Source organism: Hypanus sabinus, chromosome 11 (assembly GCF_030144855.1).
Source record: "Hypanus sabinus isolate sHypSab1 chromosome 11, sHypSab1.hap1, whole genome shotgun sequence".
In the NCBI taxonomy this organism is placed as follows: domain Eukaryota; kingdom Metazoa; phylum Chordata; class Chondrichthyes; order Myliobatiformes; family Dasyatidae; genus Hypanus; species Hypanus sabinus.
Window position 1 is genome coordinate 34,119,015 of NC_082716.1, and position 21,741 is coordinate 34,140,755.

The 21,741-nt window shown below is 41.0% G+C and overlaps 1 long non-coding RNA gene across 1 annotated transcript; it reads left to right on the forward strand.

Annotated features, from left to right (window-relative positions):
* Positions 1-4,786: 4,786 nt before the first annotated feature.
* LOC132401560 (uncharacterized) lies at positions 4,787-21,435 on the forward strand. Its single transcript, XR_009514611.1, has 3 exons — positions 4,787-4,909; positions 7,566-7,681; positions 21,377-21,435. It is a non-coding gene; the product is annotated as an uncharacterized LOC132401560 (long non-coding RNA).
* The last annotated feature ends 306 nt before the right edge of the window (positions 21,436-21,741 follow it).

A 21,741-nucleotide genomic window follows, 5' to 3' on the forward strand; every position in this document is an offset into this window, starting at 1 on the left:
CTTAATCAATGTATATCTCTCTGCAGACTCTTTGTATCGTCTGCACAATTTACTATTCCACTCTATTTAGTGTCATCAGCAAACCTAGATACACTACACTTGGTACATTCAATATGTAATTGAATTAAGGTGGGTTTGAGATTATTTATTGGTCTGAATAACTGTTTATGGCAATGAAGGCACAAATGACAGAAAATAGATCACATTGCTGCAAGTTGCCAAACTAGCAAGATAAAATCAATAAGCTTTCAAAAACACTCTCTCTGCACATGTGAGGCTATCATTTTGCAGCTTGGGTTGGAAATTCCCCTGAAATCTAATGCTCAGAGAAGGTGAAGGTATTAACTTTGAGAGACAGATAGTTATAATCTTCAGGGACTTTCCAACAGTCCAACTTTATTACCTTCATTGGCTTCAACATGTAAAGAAGCTGAATTCCTTTTGATTTCACCAGACATGATGTATATGTTAATGGTATTAACCATTACATCAGTTCTAAACTATTCCTCATTAATGAATTGCTTACCTCAGTGGAAGCTTTGACATTTCGCATCAGAACATTATTTAGAAAAGAGTTGCATTGTTAAGCAATACTTTGAGGTGTCATGGACTCTAATTTTAATTTCAAATTTGTTTGCATTGAGTAAGCATTAGCATTGGTTAAAATTTTTAACTTGCTTTGGTAGAACAAGATCCAAGGTATTTTAGCTCATAATTTCACCATCTGTTCTTGTCACCTGATTTGATGATTCACCAGGAAACCTGTTGCTTCTAGGATACAATTTCTAGTGCCGCCTTCAAGGGAACTTGTCTCCACAGCTGTGGAATTTCTCCAAAAGGTCTGGTGAACAGCTTCAGCAGGTGTTCCATGCAAGCTTCTAAAAGGAGGCCTACTGAAGCTCTCTAAAGCATTGGTCAGACCGCACTGGGAGTTTCCACCTCAAGGTCTGCCTGAACTTGGAAATCGAAACTGGCAAATTTGAAAGGAAGGTATTTAGATGAGTTACATGAACAAAATGCTGGAGGAATTTAACAAGTCAGGCAACACCCATGGAGGGAAATGAGCAACCGATGCTTTGTGTTCACCCTTCATCAAGATGAGAAAGGAAGGGGAAAGCAGCCAGAATAAAAAATGTGGGGGGAAGGGAAGGAGGTTAAAGTTTGTCTCCTGAGCTTTATAGGCTCATCAGGCAGGTGCTTATGCCGGTTTCCATGAAGTGATGAGACTCCCCCCCCCCCCCCCCGGATAGGATGCCAATCTATTGTGAGGTTATCCCCCAGCAGTTTGCTGGTACCCATTTTCAGCTGGGTGGACTGGAGCAATGTGTGGTTAAGTGCCTTGCTCAAGGACACAACATGCTGCCTCGGCTGAGGCTCGAATTCATGATCGCTAGTCCAAGACCTTAACCACTTGGCCATGCACCGCACAAGGAGTGAGGTGGATGAAGGATATGAAATAAGAAGCTAGGATGTGTTAAGTGTAAGAGGTAAAGGGCTGAAGAAGAAAGGGCATCTATGCCCTTTTATAAAATGCCAAACTTGGACTCTTGCCTAATCTGAAAACCTCTATTAAAAGAGTACAGAAAAAATTTACAAGGATGGTGCTGGGTCTGGAGGACATGAGTTATACGGAAAGATTGAGTAGGTTAGGACTTTATCCCTTAGAACATAGAAGATTGACAAAGAATCATGAGGGGCACAGATAGAGTAAATGCAAGCAGGCTTTTTCCACTGAAGGTGGGTGGAATTACAATGAAAGGTGAAAAGCTTAAGGGGAACATGTGGAAACTTCTTCACTCAGAGGGTCATGAGAGTGTGGAATGAGCTGCCAGTGCAAGTGTGCATGCAAGCTTGATCTCAGGGTTTAAGTTTGGATAGGTACATGGATGATAGGAGATATGGAGGGCTATGGCCGTGGTACAGGTCGATGGGAGTAGGAAGTTTAAATAGTTTTGGCATGTTTCTGTGCTGTACTTTTCTATAACTCTATGGTAGTAGAACATGAAAGAAAGGGAAAGAGGTGCGAAACCAGAGAGAAGTGATGAACAGGTGTGGAGAAAAATGTGAAAGGTTAATTGGAAAAACAGAGGGAATGATGATTACTGGAAGTTAGAGAAATCGATGTTCATACCATTGAATTGGAGGCTCCATCCACAAAAAGTGGAATTTAGCAGTGGCGAACTACGTTAATTCCTATCCCCATTCCCATTCTGACACAGTGGCCCACCCTGCTACAACCGGTGACCCTGTGATTGCTGATGTCGGGCTGTCATTCAGGAGGGTGAATCCACACAAGGCAGCAGGCCCTGATGGAGTACGTGGTGAGACTCTGAAAATCTGTGCCTACCAGCTGGCAGGAGTATTCAAGGGCATTTTCAACCTCTCCCTGCTATGGTCAGAAGTTCCTACCTGCTTCAAAAAGGTAAGAATTATACCGCTGCTTAAGAAGAGTAGTGTGAGTTGTGTGAGCTCCCTTAATGACTATCTGTGGTGATGAAATGCTTTGAGAGGTTGGTCATAGATAGAATAAACGCCTACCCCAATAGTAATCATAAAAGTATAAAAAGTCCAGAGTATAAATGACATCATAATGATAGTTTCATTGTCAAATCCTTTGAGAAGTTGGTTGTGGCTAGAATCAACTCAGTAAGGATCTGGACCCACTCAATTTGCCCATTGCCACAGGTCTATGGCAGATGCAATCTCAATGGCTCCTCACATAGCTTTAGACCACCTGGACAATACAAACACCTACGTCAGGATGCTGTTCATCAACGATAGCTCAGAATTGAACACCATCATCCCCACAATCCTGATTGAGGTGTTACAGAACCTGGGCCTCTGTACCTCCCTCTGCAATTGGATCCTCAACTTCCTAACTGGAAGACCATAAGTTGTGCGGATTGGTGATAATACTTCCGCCTCACTGATGATCAACACTGGCGCACCTCAGGAGTGTGCGTCCAGCCCACTGCTCTACTCTCTCTATACCCATGACTGAATGGCTAGGCATAGCTCAAATGCCATCCATAGATTTTCTGATGATACAACCATTGTTGGTAGAATCTCAGATGGAGATGAGAGGGTGTACAGGAGTGAAATATACCCACTAGTGGAGTGGTGTCGCAGCATCAACATCAGAAAGATGAAAGAGCTGATTGTGGACTTCAGGAAGAGTAAGAAGAAGGAACACATACCAATCCTCATAGAGGGATCAGAAGTGGAGAGAGTGAGCATTTTTAAGTTCCTGTGTGTCAAGATCTCTGAGGATCTAACCTGGTCCCAATATATTGATGCAGCTATTAAAAAAAAGCAAAACAGTGGAAATATTTCATGAGGAGTTTGAAGAAATTAGGTTTGTCACCTAAAACACTAAAAAACTTCTATAGATGTACCATGTAGAGAGCATTCTGACAGGCTGCATCAGTGTCTGGTATGGGAGAGGCTCGGTTTAGCTACATCACAAGACTGGAAGAATTAGACAGCTTCATCTTGGGTACGAGCCTCCGCAGTATCCAAGGTATCTTCAAGCAACGGTACCTAAGAAAGGCAGTGATGCACCATCAATAACTCTCGGAGACTGGAAGTGAATGATAGGCTTTTATTAACAACAAAAGGGAGCACAACATCTCAAAGACTGAGGGAGGAGCAGTGCCCCAATCGCCTTTATACAGGGGTCTGTGGGAGGAGCCACAGGAGCAGTCAGCAGAGGGACATGTCCAGACAGGTGTACATAGTTTACCACAGGCGGCATCCACTATTAAGGACCCCCATCACTCCAGACACGCCCTCTTCACCTGTCAGGGAAGAGGTACAGAAGCCTGAAGGCACACACTCAGCGATTCAGGAACAGCTTCATCCCCTCTGCCATCCGATATTTTAACGGACATTGAACCCATGAAAAGTAGCTCGAATTATTTCTGTTTTGCACTAGTTTTAATCTATATATATATTTACTGTAAATTATTTTTTTCTTTCTATATTCTCATGTATTGCATTGAACTGCTGCTAAGTTAACAAATTTCACGACACAATGCGGTGATAATAAACTTGACTCTGATTCTGATTCTGGTCCATGGCAACCTCTTCTGCTATGATGAGTCCACTCTCAGATTGACGAGCAACACCTTGTATTCCATCAAGGTAGCCTTCAACCTGATGGCATGAACAATGATTTCTCCAATTTCCAGTAATATTTTCCTTCCTCCTTCTTCCCTTTTCTTCAATTCTCCACTCTGACATCATACCCCTTCACCTCACCGGCCCATCGCCTCCCCTTGGTGCCCCCACCTCCTACCCTTTCTCTCACGGTCCACTCTCCTCTCCAAATCAGATTCCTTCTTCTCCAGCCATTTGCTTTTTTTTCAACTATCAGCTCCCACCTTCTTACTTCATCTCCCCTTCACCTATCGCCTTCTAGCTTGTTCTCCTCCCTCTCCCCCACTTCCTTATTCTGGCATCTTCCACTTTCCTCTCTAGTGTTGCTGAGTTCCTCCAGCAGTTTCTGTGTGTTGCTCTGGAACACAAGTTTTACTCCTCCAGCCTGAATTTGGCCTTTTACTGGCAGTCAGGATGGGAATGGAATGCTTTTCATGGCTTTAAGGCATCAGAGCAATGAAAGAAATGGTAAAGTGCAATTTCCACTGCAGCATAATTAATTTGTGCCTTGGCAACAAAAGCAAAATGTTGAGTGATTAGGTAATCTGTTTTACTATGTTTACTGATTAACGTTGACTAAGAGAAATCCCTTTCTAGTAATATTTCTATTGTGTCCACTGAACAGTCAATCATGGCTTAACATCATCACGTAAAGTTAAAATGCTGACAGAACAAGGGGTTGCGCATTAGTGCACGAACATCATTCTGGATTACGTACCGCAGGAAGACGAGCTCATTAACAAATGACCCAGTGAGTGCCAGTACCAAGCAGCATTTTACCCTAAATGCAAAGAAATCCATATCTGCCTTGTATAACTTGTATGACTTCAGGCTATCAGATTGCTGATTTTGAGTTAGCATAGGCTCAGTTAAATTTTCCCACACTTCCATAATTAATCCAAGCTTTCTAAAGCATCATGTTTCCAAATAGGCATTCTTTTGGATACATTTAAACACTGCATTCTTGTGTTTCATTTCCTTGTAAAACCAGATGCATTACTTTGAACTCTAGCTAACATGTTGTTTTCATGCAAACGTCACTTTCCTAGAAAGGGTTACATCGTAGTTTTAATTGAAAACAAGCAATACGTATATGTCTGAGCTAATTTAGTTTACTTTGGTTACCATAGTTATGTTAGTTATATCTGAGCATAAAAAACAATAATGTGACCCTACATTGGTTGACAAATCCACAAGCACAAAACTTGGGCACTTCTGTCAATTCATGCCCACCATTTTTGTAGGTTTACTTGAACTTTTCTATGTCCCTGATATCAAATCCATAGCTCCAGGACATTGGATCACACTGAATATATTTTGGGCTTTTGCTACTCCTGAAACAGCTGTTTGAGGAAGTGCAGAAAAGGTCCCAGGATAATTTTTAATTGTCTCCTGTTGTTGGGGGTGGGGGAAGGAGGGTTGGATGATCTCTGGCCAGGATAATTTTTGAATTATATTTTCCTGATGGCAGGAATGGAAGAAAGACCTTTTACTTAGTTCTTCCCCTAAAACTTATGGTGACGCTTAAGATTTTCTTGGGCACTGCTTTTCTAACAACAATGCATAACATGTTTCACTATCAGACTTATCCACATCGGCTCAGCTTCTTTTAATTTAATTTCACTATGAAGGTAACATGATTCCTTGATAACAATCATAATTACGTTTACTCTTTGGGATAAGGGCATTTAACACTTTCTCCTGATTGTACTGGGAAGTAGTGGAGATTTTCCACGCGCTGCATACATGTACGTGACCAGATGGGAAGTACAAGAATATCGATCTAATAGGAAAAAGCAATGATCCAAATTGGGACATGGTGTGATTTGGACTGAATTTAGATAAGTGATACTGCTATGCACCTGAGTCTAGGTAGCAGCAGATGTGTGTTTGTGAGGTAATTCTGAAGACATGCTGGGGGCTTATTCCTATGACTATATAAGACCGCAGCCATAGTATGCAAACAATGGCAGGAAAGGTATAAATGCTAGTGAGCATGTGCCAAGCATGTGGAAGCTGTATCAGCCTCCACTCGTGAGGCTGCTTAACAAGATAAAATCCTATGGCGTTACAGGGAAGATACTGGCATGGATAGAGAAATGGCTGACAGGCAGGAGGCAACGAGCGGGAATAAAAAGGGTCTTTTCTGGTTGGCTCCTGGAGACTAGTGGTGTTCCACAGGGGTCAGTGTTGGGACTGCTACTTTTCACATTGTTTGTCAGTGATCTGGATAATGGGATTGATGGCTTTGTGGCAAAGTTTGCGGGTGATACGAAGATAGATGGAGGGGTAGGTAGTGCTGAGGAAGCGATGTGATTGCAGCAGAACTCAGACAAATTGGAAGAATGGGCAAAGAAGTGGCTGATGGAATATGGTGTTGGGAAATGTATACACTTTGGTAAAAGGAGCAATGGTGCGGACTGTTATTTAAATGGGGAGAAGTTTCAAACATCAGAGGTCCTCGTGCAAGACTCCCAGAAGATTAATTTACAGGTTAAGTTTGTTGTAAAGAAGTCTGTTATAAATGCACTGTTGGCAGTTATTTCAAGCGGAATAGAATATAAAAGCAAGGAGATGATGCTGACCCTTTATAAGACACTAGCCAGGCTGCACTTAAAGTATTGTCAACAGTCTTGGGCCCCATATCTCAGAAAGGATGTGTTGTCATTGGAAAGAGTCCAGAGGATGTTCACAAGGATGTTTCCAGGAATGAAGGGGTTAACATATGAGGTGCGTTTGGCAGTTTTGGGCCTGAACTCACTTGAATTTAGAGGCATGCATGGGGTTCTCATTGAAAGCAACCAAATGTTCAAAGGACTTGATAAGGTGGATACGGAGAGGACGTTTATTATGGTGGGGATATCCAGAATAGAGGGCACAGCCTCAAAGCTGTGGGGTGACCTTTTAAAACAGAGGTAAAGTAGAATTTTTTTAATGAGAGAGTAGTGAATCTGTGGAATGCTTTGTCATAGACAGTGTTAGAACTGAGGCCGTGGGTATACTTAAAGCAGAAGTTGATCGTTTCCTGATTGGTCAGGGCATCAAAGGATATGGCAAGAAGGCAGGTGTATGGGGTTGAGTGGGATTCAGGATCAGCCATGAACGAATGGTGGAACAGACTTGATGGGCTGAATGGCCTAATTCTGCTCCTGTGTCTTATGGATGTTGATTAGGCAGATAGAAAATACTCCATCACAGTAGTCATCTGGGATTAAGTGGAAAATTAATCCACTGACCCTGGGTGATGCCACATCAGTTTTCAGCCGCAGCTAATAAGATGGAGCATGATTGACTTGATGTTCAATATTAAGGAGAAAGGGACACTCACTTTCCTCTTCCCCCTTCCCACAAAAGGAGCAAGAATTTTATTGACAATGCCTTACCAAAAAAAATCTGTTCATTTTCAGATCCTCAAGTAACATGGAAGAGAAATATGCCGATATCCCAAATTTAAAAGTTACTGAAGTCAGAGGTGGCATTGGACACATATGGAAACAAAGCTTAAAAAATGAAAGTTTTGCAGGTGTGCATTAGTCTGAGCATAAGGTACATTAAGTATATAAGTACTGCTATATTAGTCAGATCAAAAGTATATTAAGTACTGCTTATAGAGTACAAACCTTTTAAAAACTGCTGACTGTGACCACACAATATAGTTGTTCTGAAACTATTCAGATGCTTGGTGTGAAGCCTTTCCAGTAAGATGGCGGTGTACGTAGTTGCAGCGGCATCTCCAGATCCAACAATGTTTGTCTTAGATGTTTTTCTTGTGATCGCAAGACCCTGGTGAATATTGGTAATACAAATTATTGCCAGTCTGGGTCACTGGTGACACTGACGACTTGGGAGCTGCATGGCCTCGATCTTTGCACGGGCCAGGCTCTCATGTCGTGGCATCACCTGTCGCAGCCACCCATGGGAGGAGGTGCTGAAAATGGCGTGGGAGGGAGCAGATAGATGTACAGCGGGCGCATTGAAATCTGTGCTGGGTTGGGGGCTGGCCCCAGTCTACTGGCTCCCCCTTCAGTGCTGCCTCCAGTGTTCGCTACCTGGGGGAAGAAAAGGCTGGGTTGCCTTCATCTGCGGCTAGCCCACCCAGCGTGAGATGAGGAACTGCTGCATGCTTATTCTTGTGGAAACATGGCTCCAAGGCAATACCCCATGCACTGTCAATCTTCAGGCCATGCTACTTAATGACTTGTGTTACTGTTATTTTGTGCTATCATAACTATGTGTGCTGTGTGCAACTACATGTACTGTTCTGAACCTTGACCCTGAAGGGACGATGTTTCATTTAGCTCTATACTCATGACAATTAAACTTGAAGTTATCTCTGGGCATTTTTTTAATGGAAAGATGGTGCTGTCACTCAATACTATGCTCATCATGAAGATCATTGAATAAGAAATTTATGGTTCCTTGGCTTATTGCCCTGTTTGTTGTAATTTTCTACTGTAATACATCTGAGTTCTGTAGAGCAGTGTTGTTTTCTAGCTTTGAGTGTCTCTGTAACATTTAATATTGATACAGCTGGAAGAGGTGATAATGGCAATAATCATAGGTCTGAAGGAAAATGGTGACATGTGACATATGTGAATTGATGCTTTTCCTGGTATGTGTAATGAAGCTTCCAATCTCCTTCAAAGTGCAATTTCCTTGCCCACTTGCAAACTCCTAAAATGATTTCAGGTACCAGGAAGGAATCCCATGTTTACTCTTTGAGGATTTGTACTGTAAGACCATAAGATATAGGAGCAGAATAAGGCCAATTAGCCCATAGAGCCTGCTCCACCATTTCATCATGACTGATCCATTTTCCCTCTCAAGCTCAATCTTCAAGGCCTTCTCCCTGTATTCCTTCATGCCCCGACCAATCAAAAATATATCAACCTCTCCCTTAAATATACGTAAAGACTTGGCCTCCACAGCTGCCTGTGACAACAAATTCTACTGATTCACCTCTCTCTGGCTAAAGAAATTCCTCCTCAACATTCTAAAAGGACATCCCTCTATCCTAAGGTTGTGTTCTCTGGTTTTAGACTCTCCCACCAAAGGAAACATCCTCCCCACATCCGCTCTATTAAGTCCTTTCAACATTCGATAGTTTTCAATGAGGTCACCCCTCATTCTTCTGAATTCTAGTGAATACAGGCCCAGAGCCATCAAACATTCCGTGCAGTAAACTAAGCTGTGATTGCCCAACTTTAACAGACTCGACACTCAGTGAAGCCTTTTCCAAGAAATTGAAATTTAATCTCCTTTTCTATACTATCCATTACTTTTTGTTTTAATTTCTTCTTCCCATTGCCATGTGCATGTACCAAATATCATTGTACAGCCATCTGCTGGGCAATGTACAAAGAATTGATGGACATTTTTTAATTCTATTTTCCTTGCTGCAGGTATGCAGCTTTCTGTGAATAGCTGATATTGAGAATCCATTCTGCTGAAATATCCACTGAAAAGAAAACCTTGCCACTCCAGTGTGACAAATCACATTGTTTTCCCTCCTCCTTGGGAAGTGCATGGGACTGCATTTTGGTTTTTCTTTGCTTTTGAATCTGGAACAAATTTAAGAGCTATTATGTGAAGGCAGGGAGGTAAGGTTGAGATTGGTCAAGGATGGATTAAGTAGCCTTATCATGTTTTAAAATTTTTTTGACATCCTTTTTTGACTTTTTTTTGGCATAGAAAGAGTGGACAGCCAGCACCTCTTCCCCAGGGCACCACTGCTCAATACAAGAGGACATAGCTTTAAGTAAGGGGAGGGAAGTTCAAGGGGGATATTAGAGGAAGGTTTTTCACTCAGAGAGTGGTTGGTGCGTGAAATGCACTGCCTGAGTCAGTGGTGGAGGCAGATACACTAGTGAAATTTTAAGAGACTACTAGACAGGTATATGGAGGAAATTAAGGTGGGGGGATATATGGGAGGCAGGGTTTAAGGGTCGGCACAACATTGTGGGCCGAAGGGCCTGTACTGTTCTATGTTCTATGGTAATAAACTTGTCCTTCCAGTTTAGTTGTGAGCATTCCTTGAGAAGATTTTGAATTGAGAAGCTCATGGTGAATGTGAAATAATAATTTTTTAAAAGAAATCATAAGCATTAGTTTTCTGGAAGGCTATGTATTTTGGGTGAAATTCTCTTCCACTTGGAGTCAGGCAGTATGTACGTTTCTTGAATGTTTCAGTTCATGGTCTCTTTGAATTCTGAGAGCTGAGCTAAACGATAAAGAGCTTCTTCTGTGCTATTGTGCACCACCCGTGTCTGCACAACTTTAATCTGGCAAGTTCCTGTCTGAAGCCGTGACATAATCATCTAAGCACCCATGGAAAGAGATTAATATCAAAATGTCACCAAATTACTCATGAAATAGTAAATTATAGTGAGTATCCAAATGAAAACAAATGTGTCCTTGTGACTTCTCTTTGCCCCATGCCTGTATCCACAACTTATGATGACATAAAGAATAATCCTATTGGCTGATAATTTTTTTCTCTCTTGAGAATTTACAAGATATTTTCAGCCACAATTTATTGGAATTATGGTCTGAATGTGAAGGAAGGAGTCCTCCCAATCAACCTGGGTCAAGTGTATTTCTAAAGTAGATCTTCTCACTGACCTGTCTTTACTTTGGGTAGGGTAGTTGGCTATAATGCAGAGTTGCTGGTCTGAATTTCACCTTATAGATAATCTTGGTATAACCCTTTTGTCTCATTTTATTTAAGCCTGGATTTTTTAATAATTAAAGAATGATCTAAAATTGGAGATTTGTGATAATCCCTCCTGCTTCTACAGAAGTTCAGCCAGTGGTGTGATCACTCAAGTTAAGTATGATGTTCTGCTATGGGGTTGTCTATTGGTGTGTCCTCGGGTGGGTGCAGCCTTCCTTCACCTTCTCCGTTGTTGTGATATATCATCAACATTCACCAGCTTCATGGTGAGAACTCGATTGGATCGTTCTTTGTCTAGAACCTCCTCCTTGACCTGACCACCCTGACTACCAGGAGCTAAGTGCCAAAGAGCCAAACTCTAGACAATATTGCTGTTGGGATCTCAGGAACTCACAAGCCTCTCCGCCATGACAAGATCCTCAGCTCAATCAGTACCCGTCCATTGACAGGCCCAATTACAACATTTGGAGTAGTTTCAAGTGTAACACCCTGGGAAAAGTTTCACTGCTAACGTGACGATCTTTCTGTAGGATCAGTGCTTGCGGTTTAGTCAGAGGTAACGGGTGCTTTGGAATGTGAGTTAGGTCCTTTGTTCAGCAGAAGATGAAGAGTGAAGACGCTGGAGAGAACCAGCCATGGGATTCAATCCGGTGGGGGGCCGTGATTCGATGGAGCCAGGTGCCAAGAATGACTGAAGATCGGTGAACATGAGTTGAGTTCCAACTTGTGTGTATTTGATTATAATGGGCCCTTTTTGTTGTATTCTTTCTTTACTAACCTTTTCATTAAGTTAAGATTCATAAACATAATTCCCTTGATTGTATGCAGAGTGCTGTCTGTTGTTTCTTGGCACTGAGTTGTAATAGGGAAGCAAATTACACAGCATCCATACAAACTGGCATTTGGGGTGGGAGAACTGTCTCAAACTCATGGGTCTGGCAGGACTGGAGTGTGTATTCCTAGACTGAAGCAGCCAAGGAAACCAGCAGGATTTAACAAGCAACCCAAGAGTATTACTCTGGAGGCAGAAATTTACTGCATTTTAACCCCCATTTCTTCTTCAGCATGTCTGACTACTGATGGTTTCCTTATCCCAAAAGAAAATTGTTTACTATTGGATCATTAGAAACCCCAGTCGCTCTTTCATAAAACCTGTACTGAAAAACTTGCTAGTGGCTGCAGATATTTTCATTGGTTGCTATCATTTACATAATTCAATGTGCCTGTCGTAGAGGGGGACAGATGGTGCAGAGATGGTTGAAACTGCAGTGGAGTGAGTCAAAGAGTATAAACCATGTGCTACATTTGCAAGTTGCTTTTCGGATGAGATTTTTTGTTGCTGAGTATAAGTCAAAAATTATGCAGTTAAACTAACTGACCAGAGTCAATATCAAGGATCTATTGTTCCCACCCTGCCAGTAAGGAGGTTGTACATCTTCCTGATGACTGTGTGGCTTTCCTCCAGTTGCTCCGGTTTCCTCCCACAGTCCAAAGACACACCAGTTGATAAGTACAAACTTTGTAAATTGGTTATTGGTCCATGATTAAGCTAGGATTAAATCAGGGGGTTGCAGGGCAGCACGGCTCGAAGGTCTGGAAGAGCGTATTCTGCAATGTATCTCAATAAATAAATGGAACAGCTTCTTTCTTATGGCAACGTAAAAGTGCATAGCATTAGTGTCACTGCTCTCAGTAGGAAGGATCATATGAATAAAGTAGGATTTTGTAAAACTTTGTAAAAGTTTAAAACAATATGCACAAAATGCTAGAGCAACTCATTTGGTCAGGCAGCATCTATGGAAATGAATAAACAGTTGACGTTTTGGGCTGAGACCCTTCATCAGGACCCTTCTTTGTAAAGATTTGTTTTACTCCTGTGGAGATTGATTTAGTTTTATATAAAATTGCTTTGTCCAAGTATTGTCTGTATTTATTGGCCAGATGGAGTTCTAAAGTGCAGTTTACATTGTAGTTAAAATTTTGATAAGAAATTCCCTCTAAATGCATTAATTATTGTTTCCTTTTAGACAATTTGATTTTAGTGAACTTCAAGCAGTTAGGACAATTATAATTTGCCTCATAAAGCAGTAGCTGATTGGCAGGAAGCAAAAAATAGGAATAAAGGGAGCCCCTTATGGTTGGCTGCTGTGGCTAGTGGTATTCCACAGGTCTGTGTTCAAACCGCTTCTTTTTGTGTTATATGTCAATGACTTGGATTATTGGAGTATAAAAATATTATGGAGTATAAAACTTGTATTACTTGCTGTGTAACCAAAACTATGTAGTCAGTTTGCTATGCATGTACCCAAGATGAAATGCTAGGAATGTAGAAGACAATGGTGTGTTAATATATGTTAATGAGGTAGGTAGTCAGCTTTGAAGTTTGCTATTTGCTATGCATGTATCCAATTGATGTAGAAGACAATGGTGTGGTAATGAGAGGTAGCTAAGAGATGTTTTGCTTTGAACTTGTTTGCTGTGTAACCAAAACTATATAGTCAGCCTTGATGTAGATTATGTAGTTTGAACTTGCTATTTGCTATGCATGTACCCAATTTAGTAGGAGAATGAAATCTTAAGAATGTAGAAGACAATGGTGTATTGGTGAGAGACGGCTGGGAGATGTGGATTGGAACATGATTAAGTCAATGGGTCCTACTTGTGAAACTGGACCAGGAGTTTGCTATAAAAAATCCAGGGGGGGGGCGGGGGGCAATCAGCGACTCGCTCACTGACTGTCTCAGCTTTGATTTGCAAATTAAAGTTTAACCCTTCTTGAAGAATCTTCTGCGTCTCCTGGTCATTTGTGAGGCATGACAAACCACGACAGGATGACAGAATTAATGGCTTTGTCTGCAGAGTTTGCAGACAATATAAAGGTAGGTGGAGGGGCAGTTAGTTTTGAGGAAGTAGAGAGGCTACAGAAGGACTTAGATTAGGACAATGGGCAAAGAGGTGGCAGGCGGTATCTGTCCTGGGACCCCTGCTATTTGTGATTTTTATAAATGACCTGGATGTACGGGCGGAAGGATGGGTGAGTAAGTTTGCGGTTTCACGAAGATTGGAGGAGTTGTGCATGGAGCTGTAGGTTGTCGAAGGTTACAAGAGGATATAGACAGGCTGCAGATTTGGGCAGAAAAATGGCAGATGGAGTTCAATCCAGACAAGTGTGAGGTGATGCATTTTGGAAGGACAAACCAGAAGACTGAGTATAGGATTATTTAAGAGTGTGGATGAACAAAGGGACCTTGAGGTTCAAATCCATACATCCCTCAAGGTCGCTGCACAGGTTGATAGCATAGTTAAGAAGGCCTAAGGCTTCATTAACAGGGGGATTGTGTTCAAGAGTAGAGAGGTCATGTTGTAACTCTACAAATCTCTGCTGAGACCTCATTTAGAATATTGTGTTCAGTTCTGGTCACCTCATTATAGGAAGGATGTGGAAGCTATGGAGAGGGTGCAGAGGAGATTTACCAGGATGTTGCCTGGGTTGGAGAACAAGTCATACGAAGCAAGGTTAGCAGAGCTGGGACTTTTCTCTTTGGAGTGGGGAATGAGAGGGGACTTGATAGAGGTCTACAAGATTATGAGAGGCATAGATAGGGTGGATAGTCAGTACCTGTTTCCCAGGGCACCAATAGCAAACACCGGAGGGCATATGTACAAAATTAAGGGAGGGAAATTTAGGGGAGACATCAGGGGTAAGTTTTTGACACAGAGGGTTGTGAGTGCCTTGAATGACTTGCCAGGGATGGTGGTGGAGGCTAAAACATTAGGGGTATTTAAGAGTCTCTTGGACAGGCACATGGATGAAAGAAAATTAGAGGGTTGTGGAGTAGTGTGCGTTTAGTACTTTTTTTAAAGGATTATATGGGTCGGCACAACATGGAGGGCTGAAGGGCCTGTACTGTGCTGTAATGTTCTATGGTTCTATGGAATATAGTGTCAGGAAGTGATGCACTTTGGTCGAAGAAATAAAAGCATAGACTATTTTCTAAATGGAGAGGAAATACAAAAACTGAGGGGCAAAGGGACTTGGGAGTCCTTATGCAGGATTTCCTAAAGGTTGATTTGTAGGTGAGTCTGTGGCAAGGAAGGCAAATGCAATGTTAGCATTCATTTCAAAAGGACTAGAATATGAAAGCAAGGATGTAATGTAAGGACTTAATAAAGCATTGGTGAGGCCTCACTTGGAATATTTTGAGTGGTTTTGGGCCCCTTTTCTTAGAAAGGATGTGCTGAAACTGGAGAGGGTGCAATGGACATTCATGAAAATGATTCCAGAATTAAACGGCTTGTCATATGAAGAGCGCTGGATAGCTCTGGGCCTGTACTTGTTGGAATTCAGATGAAAGGGGGGGGGGGTGATCTCATTGAAACATATCTAATGGTGAAAGGTCTTGATAGAGTGAATGTGGAGAGGATGTTTCCCATGGTGGGAGAGTTAAGACTAGAGGACACAGCCTCAGAATAGAGGGGCATCATCTTAGAACTGAGCTGAGGAGAAATTTCTTTAGCTAGAGAGTGGTGAATTTGTGGTATTCTTCACCACAAGCAACTGTGGAGGCTGAGTCTTTATGTATATTTAAGCCAGAGGTTGATAGATTCTTGATTGGTCAGGGCGTGAAGGGATACAGGGAGAAGGCAGGGGTGAGAGGAAAATTGGATCAGCCGTGATGACATGGCTGAACAGACTCTATGGGCTAAGTGGCCTAATTTTCCTCTGATATCTTATGGTCTTATAGTCTTAAAGCTAACCTCTCAGGCTGACATATACAAATTACTGGAAACAAACATAATTGGTCATAAGTACAGTAAAGAAACCTTGTCCATCTTGATTATCAAGCACATTTTTCTTAAAATTAATCTTAATCTAACCAATGTTGTTCTCCTCATTCCCAATAGCTGCACTACCATCCCCCCCTCACCTCACTATTAACTCCATCTCTTGCCTACATGTTATAGGCAATTTACAGTGGTCAATCAACCTACCAGTGTCTTGGCTGCTTATTTTTGTGATGTGGGGGGAACTGAAGCACCTGGAGGAAACCCATGTGGTTACAAAGCTGCAAATCCCACACAGCACCAGAGCTCATCAGTAAACCCAGGGTAAAATGTTGATGCTCAAAGGAAAATATATGTTCTTGTATAAAATATCTGAAAAACAGATTACAAGCAACGAGATAAGGGATGTGTATGTTGGGCTCTATTGCAAGAATATTCCGAATGCAGAAATGAAGGTGGCTAGTTGCAACTTTATACAGGACCTAGGTGAGACCACAGATGTAGTTTTGCAAATAATTTTGGTATTCTTACTTTAAAAAACTGTTATAGACAGTGTGCAGCAAATATTCACCAAACTGATTATTGATTTGAGAGTTTGCCTAAGTGGAAAGGTAAGACAACCAGAAGAAGTGGGACCACCCTTCAATCTCCAGAGAAGAAATTCTTCCTCTTTTTCATCTTAACTGGATATCTCCTAAGATCGTTCCTTCTGGTTCTGAAGCCTCCTGTGAGACCGAACATCCTTTAAAACTCCATCCTCTTAAACATCATCTCTGAATTTCCTAAACACCCAATAGCTAAAGTCCCAAACCATTTAACCTATTCCTCAAAGATCCTAGCAGCCTGGCATAGTACACATCACACACAACCTCTCGAGGTCCCAGAACACATCCTACACAGTCAGTGAAGCTCACGTATTCCTCCACCATCTGGATATAGTGTGAATGCAGAAACATGCCAGAAAAGGCCAGTAACATCATGAAGGATCCCAAACACCCTGCTCATGGACAGTTTGCCCCATCGGGGGAGGCTACATAGCATCCAGGCCAGGACCACTATACTCAAAAGCAGTTACTTTCCCCAAGATATAAGGCTGATAAACAGCTCCTCCCACTGACCCACTTCCCACACCTCCAATCACCACTACTTTATCATTTCCTCTCAGTCACCTTACGTGCAGCCTAGTGTCACTTTATTGACATACAATAGATCTCCGTATACAAGTTATCTTATGTATTTATATTTATCGTGTGTTCTTTAATTATTTTGTTCTTTATCTTTAGTGTTTTTTTTGTGCTGTATTGGATTCGGAGTAACAATTATTTTGTTCTCCTCACACATGTGTACAGGATATGTCATTAAACAATCTTAAATTTTGAAAAATTGAGGTAGAAGATCAGGTATGATTTAGTTGAATTTCAGAACAGGTTCAAAGCACTGAATAGTCTACTCCTGCTCCTATTTCTTATATTCTTTTATTAACCAGACATCTGACCAGATATGACTGGCTAGACATCAATCTCGTGTGGGCTTTAGTCATATAGGGAATATGGAATATGGAATCACATAGGGAATAACTCCCTAAGCATTATTGTTGAAGCAATAATATCACATTGTTCTGAAATGCACCTATCAATGGGCAACTCAGAACAACTATATTTTAATAGGGCTGGTCCTATCTAACAGCTGTGAGCCCCACTTCGATATGTTCTGTTACTTATCTCCACCCTCAGGCTGACCCCACCTACCACAGTTCCTACCAGACCAGATCCACCTTTTTCACCTTTGGATTGCACTGATCTAACCCAAATGCTGGTTCTTTCTTTTGCGATTTTTTTTTCATCCTCTCTCCTTGAACTAGTTTCTTTTCCAGACTCACCTAATGCTGATACTTCTAGAGGTGTAAGTGGGAAAAACTAATCATTTAGGAAGTCTAAAGATGATCAAACCTACTCAACATGGTTTTATGAAATGTAAATCTTGTTTGATCAAGTTTATTGAACTCTTTAATATTCTGAGAAGAGTTGATGGAAGGGAATCTGTTAATGTATTTAGATTTCTAAAAGGCCTTCAACAAAGTGCCACATGAGAGTCGGGGGATAAGTCAAGAGCCCATGGTATTGGATGGTATGTTATCATATACAAAATAGACCATTGGTATAAATGGGTATAAATGGCTGTAGACCAAACTGACCATGAGTGGGTCTTGCACCAGTCCTCTATCTCGTCTCCACATAACCTATGAGTATCAAGACCAAGATATGTAATGTAGATTTAAACTAAACAACTGCATTAGGGGAAAGAAATTAATTGTATATAAACCAATAGCTCCATGAATTGGAGGTGAGTCAAGATCACAGAATTCTGGACAAGTAATATTCATGGAGTGTGGATGAAGAGAAACTGGTCAGAAGGACACTAAACCATCTGGCTGAGAGGTTGATGGATGTTTCAGCAGCAGCTGGCAATATTACAATATTGAAGTAGGTGGCTTTTGCATTAGAAGAGAATCAAAATTTGTAGATTGTTATTCCCAGAATGAGATGGTGCCTGTGGTGAGTCAAGGAAACTTCAGCGAGAGAATGGAACTTGTAATTGTTCTGAAGACTTAATTGTTCAGAATCTTTAACGTAACGAGACTTTTACACCAATAACCTCTATTCAAGCTTCACACCTGTAAATCTTGTCTTTAGTGATTTTTTTCAGCTTGCTTTCAGATATTTAAAATTCTCAGCACACATTGCCTTGTCTTATAAACAATTAGCAATCAAACATTTTTATACACTTTAAGATGCAAGGCAAAGAAAATTATCATAACCCGTTTCAAAATAGAATTGTGTATTTTGAATTACCAACATAATCCAGTTATTTACCTCCTCAGATGTCATTTGTGATCATATTTGTTTCCCTTTTTCTTGCAGTTATGGACAAAATTCATTGTGTACGGTTGTGATACTGGCTTGTGGCTGCAGTTGTCTGTCTGCAGTTCCTAATGAGCTCCCGGGGGGAACGGTCACAGATGAAGCAATTTTTAATTGCACTTGTATAGAGTACAAACAAAATAAATGTTAATAAGTTCATATGAGTCATTAGTTAGTGACATTGAGAACTAGAAACCTGATGTTGTTTTACAGCATGGATTGTTTCACTGAATGTAGAACAATACAGCTCGCTACAGGCCATTCAGCCAATCATGTGATCAATCTAACCCTAATATATCTGCCTCTATCCTAATACCCTAATGTCCCTAATATATCTGCCTTTACCACCACCCCGATGGTGTTTTCCACACACATCTGTATATTTTAAAAAATTCCTCTGACGTGCACTCTATACTTTCCTTCAGCCGCTTTAAAATGATTCCCCCTTGTATTAGCCACTCCTACCCTAAGAAAAAATGTCTGTTTGTTCACTCGAACTATGCCTATTATAATCTTGTACACCTCTATCAAGTCACCTCTCATCTTCCATTGCTCTAAAGAGAATATCCCTAGCTCTCTCAACCTATCCTCACCGGACATGCTCACAGGCAGCATCCTTGTAAATCTCCTCTGCACCTACTTGAAATCCTTAGCATGATGAGGTGACCAGAACTGAACACAATATTCCAAGTGTGGTCCAACTAGAGTTTTATGGAGCTGCAAGTTCACCTCATGGCTCTTTAACTCCATCTCTCAACTAATGAAGGCTAACACCCTTTATGGCTTCTTAACCACTGTATCAATGTGTGGCAACTTTGATGGATCAATGGCTGTGGACCTCCAAGATCTCTCTTGTTCATATTGCTAAGAATCTTGCCATTAACCCTCTACTCTGTCTTCCAGTTCATCCTTCCAAAGTGAATCACTTCATACTGTTCTAGATAGAACTCCATCTGCCCCTACTCAGCCCAGCTCTATCTATGTCCTATTACAACATACAACAGCCTTCTGACTATCCACAACACTACCAACGTTCGTGCCATCTGCAAACTTAATAATCCACCTTTCCACTCCTTCATCCAAGTCGTCTATAAAAATCACAAAGAATGGGGATCCCAGAACAGATCCCTGTGTAACACATCCAGTCTTTTACCTCCAGGCAGAATACACTCCATCTACACCCACCGTCTGCCTTCTGTGGGCAAGGCAATTCTGAATCCCACACAACCAATTTCCACGTGTCCCATGCCTTCCATATGCATCACCTTCATTTGCTTCCTCAAGAGCATTTCTTTGTTTACAATGATATAATTGCATTTGCCATTTTTACAAGTACTATTTTACAAATCATTTCCCACATTTTCTGTGGTGTAATCATTTTTGGCAAGCAAGTTGTATTCCACAGTATATTTCAGATATTCTAATATTTCTTTACTATATGAATGAGTTATCGGAGCCATAACAATACTAACTAATCAGTTAGTTCTGGATATAACATAGACTGCACTGAGCAGTGATACGTTAGTGTCCACACAAAATTATGACTATCTTTTTGATGTAACAGAAAGCAAAGAATCCCCTATTCTAAAAAGAAGCTGATTGAAGAACACCAAAGAATGATCACTGTTAAAGCAGCCGGGTGATATAAATGTTACTTTAACATCTTGCCCGCTTGACGTTGTGGCTGTTTTTTTCCAACCAGTGACATTAATAATATTTACTGAGCGTGTTGTGCCAAACCTAGATGACATCTAACAAAGCAAGGACTCTATCATTCAGCATAATACTTGCTGTGGTCGTGGTTAGCCACATTGCCGACTTTGAGTAAACACTTGTAAATAAAAGTGGCAGATCAAACACAATCAGACTGTCTGTTTGCTGTCTGTAGGGAGAGGTGAGATCACTGGACCTGGTTAGAAATAAAATAGTTGAAAAAATCTGTCCATGGTTACATTGTTGTATAAGTGTTTTGCCATTGGTGTCTTTAACATGTGAAAAACAGCTTCCAAAATGTTCTGTTACTATCACTGGAGATTGCAGTCTCAGTAGACAAGAGAAAGCAAATATTTCTAAATAGATAGATTGAAAGGTGACTCCATGATCATCTTCTAGGAAGAAATGATGCTTGCACCAATCATGGCTGAGAGAATTAGATCTCACTGAAGTAACACTTTTCTAGCCTTGAGGTTAGTGTCACACATTGCTTCATGACAGCTTTCTCCTCAATGTTAGCAAAACAAAAGACCTGGTCATTGACTTCAAGAAGGGAAGCGATGCACATGCTCCTGTCTACATCAATGGTATTGGGATTGAGGGCTTTATGTCCCTCAATGTGAACATAGCATTTCCTGCTGCTACCACATAAACCGAGGTTGTTCAGATATATGCTGCGTGAATAATTCCCCTTGTGAGGCAACCTAGAAGTAGAAGAAACGTTCTGGAGAAAGGCATTAGATAGTTAAAATGCGAAGAAACATTTTCTCTCAGAGAAACTACAAATCTTTGGATTCTCTACCCCATGGAATAATGGCTTTAAGTTATTACATTTTGAATTATTTGTGAAAGGTTTGTGAATGGGCTGAAAGAGATGTTAAGGTTAAAATTGTCAGTCAGCACCAGAGAAAGATCAAAGTAGATATCCGGTCTACCACTATTCTAGCAAATTAGCAAATATTTAATCCTCAATTAAAGCTATTAGAATTGATTATTTAGTTATTGCAATTTCAGTTTTGGGTTATCTGCATGTAAGTTAGATACTTTGTTTCTGACATCTACTTTCCAAAATACTTTATTTTAATTTAAAAGCACTTTGTAAATATTTTAATCCTACTGTCTACAGTTCTGAATTATATACGTTTTGGGAACCCTGACCTGGATAAGAGAGAAAAATCAATGGACTGGAGTGCAGACAAATTAAAAGGTAACTTTTGATAATATAGACTTTTATATATTCACCTTAATTCGACAGATCCTCATTTTAGCCCATTGAAACAAAAGAGACGTATATGTGTAGGCCTCCATTAGTCTCGTGAGACCATGGATCTGCGTAAGCCTGTGCAAGGTTGTATGGAAGACTGGCCATTGCCCATGCTGCAAGTTCCTGTCTCCATGCCACTGATGTTGTCCAAGGGAAAGGCATTAGGACCCATACAGCTTGGCACCGGTGCCGTCGCAGAGCGAAGTGTGATTAAGTGTCTTGCTCAG